This window comes from Vulpes lagopus, chromosome 5 (assembly GCF_018345385.1).
Source record: "Vulpes lagopus strain Blue_001 chromosome 5, ASM1834538v1, whole genome shotgun sequence".
In the NCBI taxonomy this organism is placed as follows: Eukaryota; Metazoa; Chordata; class Mammalia; order Carnivora; family Canidae; genus Vulpes; species Vulpes lagopus.
In genome coordinates, this window is record NC_054828.1 from 56,235,117 (window position 1) to 56,242,944 (window position 7,828).

Sequence of the window (7,828 nt, forward strand, 5' to 3'; positions counted from 1 at the left end):
TTGCTACAAATTAAACCCATTTGTGGGCACCTGGGTGACTCAATCAGGCCAGTAACCCTTGATTTCGGTTCAGCTCATCTCCTAGGATCATAAGATTGAGCACCCTGTGGGCTCTGTGCTCAGCAGGAAATCTGCTCTACCCCCCTCTTAAATAAATAAATAAATCTTTTAAAAAACCAAAATGCTAAACCTATTTGTTCCCTTATTTGCTCAGTCATTGAGCATCCTTGGTGGAGTGCCGGGCAAGAGGCCTCTGCCTTCGTGGGCTTGTATTTTAGTGTGGGAAGCAACACGGAAACAATTACAATAATGTGTAGTGGCCACGTGTGATGCCAACCCGGCGTCCACACCCCCTTCCGCTTTCAATCAGAATTGGGTGGTTGCTCAAGTGTCCACTACTCTTGTGCAGCCCGTGTGCCCCTAGCTTCAACTTGGCTCTCTTCCCATTTCTCTGAGGTTCTTTTCCAGCGATTAGAAGAGACCATGTGATCTGAACAGGTCAGAGGCTTCTGGCTGGCCAGCAGTCCTGGGCTGTCATTGTAAGCGCTGGCCACAAAGGGGCACAAGCAGCTCAGTGAACATTCACGAGGGTGTCCAGAGCATGCTCAACACTAACTCACAAGTGCCTCCATGTGAAAAAGAAAGAAACCACTGGAAGGTTTTCTTCTGAATTATAGAAAACAAGAATATTCCAAGAGATGTGTGGTCCAGGGGAAGGGAAGAAGGGATAGTTTCTAAAGCTATTTATCCCTAAGATGACAAGATTAATTAAAGGTGTCTCAAAAAAAAAAAAAAAAAAAGTCTCTAGAAACTTTACATATTTTTGTCAAAGAAGGAATTTAAGCCAAACTTTCAGACTCTCAGAACTTACCAGTTTCTTTCTTTCTTTTTTTTTTTTTTTTACATTTTATTTATTTATTCGTGAGAGACACAGAGAAAGAGAGAGGCAGAGACAGGCAGAGGGAGAGGCAGGCTCCCTAGGACCCCGCCCTGGGCTGAAGGCCACACTAAACTGCTGAGCGCCCCGGGCTGCCCAGAACTTACCAGTTTCTACTAAAAATACACAATCTTAATAGTTAAAAATTGAGGACATGAAGCCACTTTGTTTACTTGTGGATTTTATATTTACATTTATAAATTGTATTTTGCAATAACCAGAGCGTGAATTTGTATCAGATGGAAATGTGTGTTTGACATGATTGGCAATAGAACTGTATACCAGCAATTTCTAAATGACGGAACAGGTTCAGGTTAGAATATTAGCAGTCTCATTGAGTGAGGCCCCCATGCTTACTTCTTAAAACTAGACATCAGTAGTTATACGGAGGTGAAAATTCCAAAGAGATTTGTCCACTTAAACTAGGCCTGAGTGACTAATACTTTTCCAGTTTCTTGAGAAATAAGCCAGTATAGTGATGAAAAAGCCTCTTAGGAGAGAAATTGTTTTGCCCTGGTGAAATAATTTGATTGAGAACTCTTAAGATGGGAGATTTGAGATTTTGGTGAGTTTTTCAGTAACTGTGGATGCTCCAATGGGAAGTTTCTGAGTACGTATATACTGAGGATTATAGCATTCAGTACCACTTGCTTGAGTGTTTTCTGCTATTGGCCACACTCCTGCTTGGTAAGGTGTCATTTAAAATCTTACCATTCCTCTATAGCACTTTCTAAGTACTTCCTTTTTTTTTTTTTTTAAAGATTTTATTTATTTATTCCTGAGAGACAATGAGAGAGAGAGACAGAGACACAGGCAGAGGGAGAAGCAGACTCCATGCAAGGAGACCCATGTGGGACTCGATCCCGGATCCTGGGATCATGCCCTGAGATGCGCAACCACTGAGCTACCCAGGTGTCCCTCTAAGTACTTCCTACATGTATCATCAAGTATTACAATTACATATTTGTTTCTCAGTATTAAAGCTGAAGCCCTGCAGTAGTAAAGATCTGTCTGCCTTGCTCACCATTCATTATATCCTGTGTCCAGAATAACGCCTAGACCATGGTAGATGTAAAATAAATGACCACCCCTCCAAATACCAGCTCTCTTATGCCTTCATTTTCAATAAATCTTTTTTTCTTTTGTACAAACCTCTATTCTTTGAGCCTCCATCTGCTGTCAACCCCCCAACCCTATTTGCATAAATGTCCCTCCCTTGAATCATTTAGACTAAATTCCAATCTTGAGTGTGAAAGGTGAAACTAACTCCATGATGGTGGACAAAGAACAGCTGCTGAAGAAAGAACATTTACAGGGGAGCTGTAATGGGGGCAATTCACCCCCATCCTGAGTCCATCTCTCAGCCTTCTCTTGGTCTCTCTATCTATCTATCCCCCCTACTTCTAGCTCCCTCACCCCTACCTTCCATCACCACCAGGTTTGGACTCCATATTGAGCATCTACAACACTCTTCTTTTACCAGCATCCGTTATTGTCTTATATCCTTATATTTCCACAGCATCATCACAGAACACCAACCTTCAAGTAAACTTCTGAAAAAGTTCTCTGAATTTTTGTAGATTCAGAGTCATCAGATTCATTCTCAGGACAACCTGGGAGTTCCTTTTCTTTGCTGGCTTCAGCTTCCTTCCCTACCTTTTGATCACTATTAACAAACTTCCCGCCGCAGTCTACTTCTGGTCCTACTTTGTGTTGTTCATAGTATTTCCTTATGAGCCTTTGTGTGTGTGTGTGTGTGTGTGTGTGTGTGTGTGTGTCTGTACTGATCATCCTCTTATTCTTTATATTGGTTATTATGTATTCTCTTTTTCTCTTGATCAGTCTCTCTAGAGATTTGTCAATTTTATTTATATTTTTTTTCTAAGAATCACACTTGTTAATTTTTCTCAATGATTTTCCAGTTCTCAATTTCATTGATTTCTACTCTGTTATTTCCTGCCTTCTGCTTGTGTGATTTTATTTTTTTATTTTTTTGCTTGTGTGATTTTAATTTGTTCTTAAGTTTCTTAATGTGGAAGCTTGGATTACTGATTTGAGGTCTTTATTCTTTTATAAGTATAATAGCTGCATCCATTAATTTTTTTTTTTTATTTATGATAGTCACAGAAAGAGAGAGAGAGAGAGAGAGAGAGAGAGAGAGAGGCAGAGACACAAGCAGGCTCCATGCACCGGGAGCCCGACGTGAGATTCGATCCCGGGTCTCCAGGATCGCGCCCTGGGCCAAAGGCAAGCGCCAAACCGCTGCGCCACCCAGGGATCCCCTGCATCCATTAATTTTAACACATGTATTTTCATTATATATATAATTTTTAAATGTATAAATATATATTTTTCTTCATTATATATATAGTTTTTAAATTTTCCTTGAGGGGCAGCTGAGTGGCTCAGTGGTTTAGTGCCGCTTTGAGCCCAGGGCGTGATCCTGGAGACCCAGGATCAAGTCCCTCATTGGGCTCCCTGCATGGAGTCTGCTTCTCTCTCTGCTTGTGTCTCTGCCTCTCTCTGTGTGTTTCTCTTGAATAAATAAATACAATCTTTAAAAATAATAATAATAAAAATAAATAAATTTCCCTTGAGACTTCCTCTTTTTTGACCCAATAGTTATTGTGGAAGGCAGAATAATGTTCCTTTTCTCCCTCCGCTTCTGGCCCCTAATTACTGGAATCTATGAATATGTTATATTGCATCAAAAAAGGGAATTAAAGTTGAAGATAGCATTAAAGTTGCTAATCATCTGACCTTAAAATAGTGAGGTTATGCTGGATTATCCAGGTGGGCCCACTATAATTACAATGATCCTAAAGAGTGGGAGCCAGAATCAGAAAAGGAGATGTGATAACAAAAACAAGGGGAGAGTGATGTGCTCCAGGATTGCCAGCTCAAAAGATATAGGAAGGGAATCATGAACTAAGTAAGGTAGGCAGGTGGCCCCTGTAAGCTGGAAAAGGCAAATGGGGCCCCATGTTATATGTCTTACCTATAGAAACGTAAGATAATAAATTAATTTGGTTTTAAACCATGAAAATTGTGGCAACTTGTTACAGCAGCAATATCAAACTCATGGTTACTTATAAATGCCATTTAATGTCCAAATATTTGAGGATTTGCCATATGTCTTTCTGCTTTGGATTTATAATTTAATTGTTATGGTTTGAGAACATCTACGGTATGATGTTTATTTAAATTTGTTTTAAATTATCTCGTGGTCGGGGATCCCCGGGTGGCTCAGCGGTTTGGCGCCTGCCTTTGGCCCAGGGTGTGATCCTGGAGGCCTGGGATTGAGTCCCACGTCGGGCTCCCGGCATGGAGCCTGCTTCTCCCTCTGCCTGTGTCTCTGCTTCTCTCTCTCTCTCTCTCTGTGTCTATCATAAATAAATAAATCTTTAAAAAAAAATTATCTCATGGTCAAGAATCTGTTCTTAGTGAACATTCTATACATATTGAAAGGAATATACATTCTTTTGTTATTGGGACAAGTTTGTTATTTTATAAATGTCAATTAGGGCAAGTGAATTGAATTATTCAGATCTTCTCTACATTGATTTTCTATCTAATACTTCTGTGATGAAGTCTCTAATTCCAGTTGTGGATTAGTCTAACTTCTCTGTTCAGCTCTATCGGTTTTTGTTTTATCTATTTTGAATCTCTGTTGTTAGGTGCATATACATTTACTACTGTTAAGTCTTCTTGGAGAATTAATCCTTTTATGATTATATAATACCCCTCACTATTCCTGATATTCTTTGTTTTGAAGTCTACTATGTCTGATATTAATATAGCTATTGTAGGAGCACCTGGCAGGCTCAGTTGGTGGAGCAGGCGACTCTTGATCTGGGATTTTGAGTTTGAGCCCCCGGTTGGGTGTAGAGAATAATTAAAAATAAAAATCTTTAAAATATATATGTATGTGTATGTATACAGCTGTTGTAACACTCTTTTAAAATACTTTTTTTTTAAGATTTTATTTATTCATGAGAGACAGAGAGAGAGGCAGAGACACAGGCAGAGGGAGAAGCAGGCTCCATCCAGGGGGCTGGACATGGGGCTCGATCCCAGTTCTCCAGGATCACGCCCTGGGCTGAAGGCAGTGCTAAACCGCTGAGCCACCCGGGCTGCCTTCTTTTAAAATGTTTTGATTATTGTTTGCATGGTATATCTTTTTCTATCTTTCTACTTTTAATCTATGTGTATGGATTCCTTATAAACAGTATATAGTTGAATATCGTTTTTGTTTTGTTTTGTTTAAATCTGGTCTCACAAACTTTGGCTTTTAATTGGTATTCCTAGTCTTAATTAAACCCACAATAGGTACTCTCAGTAAATGACTGCTGAGATCAGTAAAAAAACTAGGTCAACAAGTATATTCTTGCTCAACTTCCAACTCTCCTACCTAATAATAAAAGGAATAGCTACAATTATATAGTCTTTTCCATGTATCACACTTCTATTTACATGTATTTACTAGTTTAATTCCAGTAACAACACTATGAGGTCAGTACTACTAGTTTCACCCCCAGTGTACAGAGAAGAAAAACCAAGACACAGACAGGTTAAGTAACTTGACTAAATCACATTAGAAACATTAGAGCCAGCTTCCAAATGCAAATGATATGGTTCCAGATATTAATCTCACACTATATGATCTCTCTTTCATTTCAAATTCATGTTATAAGTAAGATGCCTTCATGCATTGTCTTCACTTTTTCAGTAAAAAGAACCATCCATCTGTTTCCATAGCACTCTTCAGATATAATTAAAAATGACCTTTATATTGCAAAATCCAGTAGATATGTCCTAATTATACGTCTAGCTTTTCTACTACATTTGACTTTATTAGCCACTCCTAGCTAAACTGAATTAGGTATCTCTTTTCTGTGCTTCCATAAGCTTTATATGTATTCTTTTTTAAAAAATTATTGAGGGCTTTTTGTTGTCAATACATAGTGTAATATTGATTTCAGGTATAGAATTTAGTGATCCATCGCTTACATATAACATCCAGTTCACTCTTTTACCCCACCCCCTACCTACCTCCTTCCATCAACCCTCAGTTTATTTTTTTATTGTTTTAAATTTTTTTTTAATTTTTATTTATTTATGATAGTCACAGAGAGAGAGAGAGAGAGAGGCAGATACATAGGCAGAGGGAGAAGCAGGCTCCATGCACCGGGAGCCTGATGTGGGATTCGATCCCGGGTCTCCAGGATCGCGCCCTGGGCCAAAGGCAAGCGCCAAACCACTGCGCCACCCAGGGATCCCTATTTTTTTATTGTTAAGAATCTCTTACAGTTAAAAAAGAAGTAAAGAAAAAAGAGTTTCTTATAGTTTGCCTCCCCCTCTGTCCTGTCTTTTTTTTCCCCTTTCCACATGTTCATTTGTTTTGTTTCCTGAATCTCACATATGAGTTAAATTATATGGTATTTGTTTTTCTCTGACTTATTTTGCTTAGCATTATACTCTGTAGGTCCATTCATTCTTTTTTATGGCTGGGTAGTACTCCATTGTATATATACACCACATCTTCCTTATCCATTCATCAGTTGATGGACACTTGGGTTCTTTCCACAGTTTGGCTATTGTTGATAATGCTGCTATAAACATTGGGATGCATGTACCCCCTTGAATCTGTATTTTTATATCCTCTGGGTAAATATCTAGTAGTGCAATTGCTGGATCATAAGATAGTTCTATTTTTATCTTTTTGAGGAACCTCCATACTGTTCTCCAGACTGCATTGGTTTGCATTGTCACCAACTGTGTAAGAGGGTTCTCTGCATTCTCACCAACATCTATTTTTCTCTTGTGTTGTTAATTTTATCCATTCTGACAAGTATGAGGTGGTATCTTATCATAGTTTTGATTTAAATTTCCATGATGACTGGTGATATGTCTGTTAGCCATCTGGATGTCATCTTTGCAAAAACGTCTATTTATGTCTTCTACCTATTTCTTAATTGGATTATTTTTTGGTGTTGAGTTGATAAGTTCCTTTTTAAAAATATTTTATTTATTTATTCATGGGAGACAGACAGAGAGAGAGAGAGAGAGAGGCAGAGACACAGGCAGAGGGAGAAGCAGGCTCCATGAAGGGAGCCTGACGTGGGACTCGACCCCGGGACTCATGCCCTGGGCTGAAGGCAGGTGCTAAACCGCTAAGCAACCCAGGGATCCCCCGAGTTGATAAGTTCTTTATAGATTTTGGATACTAACTCTTTATCAGATATGTCATTTGCAAATATCTTTTCCCATTCCAGAGGCTGCCTTTTAGTTTTACTGATTGTTTTCTTCACTGTGCAGAAGCTTCTTATCTTGATGAAGTCCCAATGGTTCATTTTTGCTTTTGTTTCCCTTGCTTGCAGCAATGTCTAGTAAGACGTTTCTACAGTTGAGGTCAAAGAGGTTGTCACCTGTGTTCTCCTCTAGGATTTTGATGGTTTCCTGTCTTACACTTATTTATTTTTTTGCTTTTTTAATTTTTTTAATTTTTTTTTTTTATTTTTTTGCTTTTTAAGATTGAAAGTGAGGACAGAGGAACACCTGGGTGGCTCAGCAATTGAGCGTCTGCCTTCAGCTCAGGGCGTGATCCTGGAGTCCCAGGATCGAGTCCCACATTGGGGTCCCCACAGGGAGCCTGCTTCTCCCTCGGCCTGCGTCTCTGCCTCTCTCTCTGTGTGTCTCTCATGAATAAATAAATACACACAGAGAGAGAGGCAGAGATGCAGGCCGAGGGAGAAGCAGGCTCCCTGTGGGGACCCCAATGTGGGACTCGATCCTGGGACTCCAGGATCACGCCCTGAGCTGAAGGCAGACGCTCAATTGCTGAGCCACGCAGGTGTTCCTCTGTCCTCACTTTCAATCTGCAGATGTCTT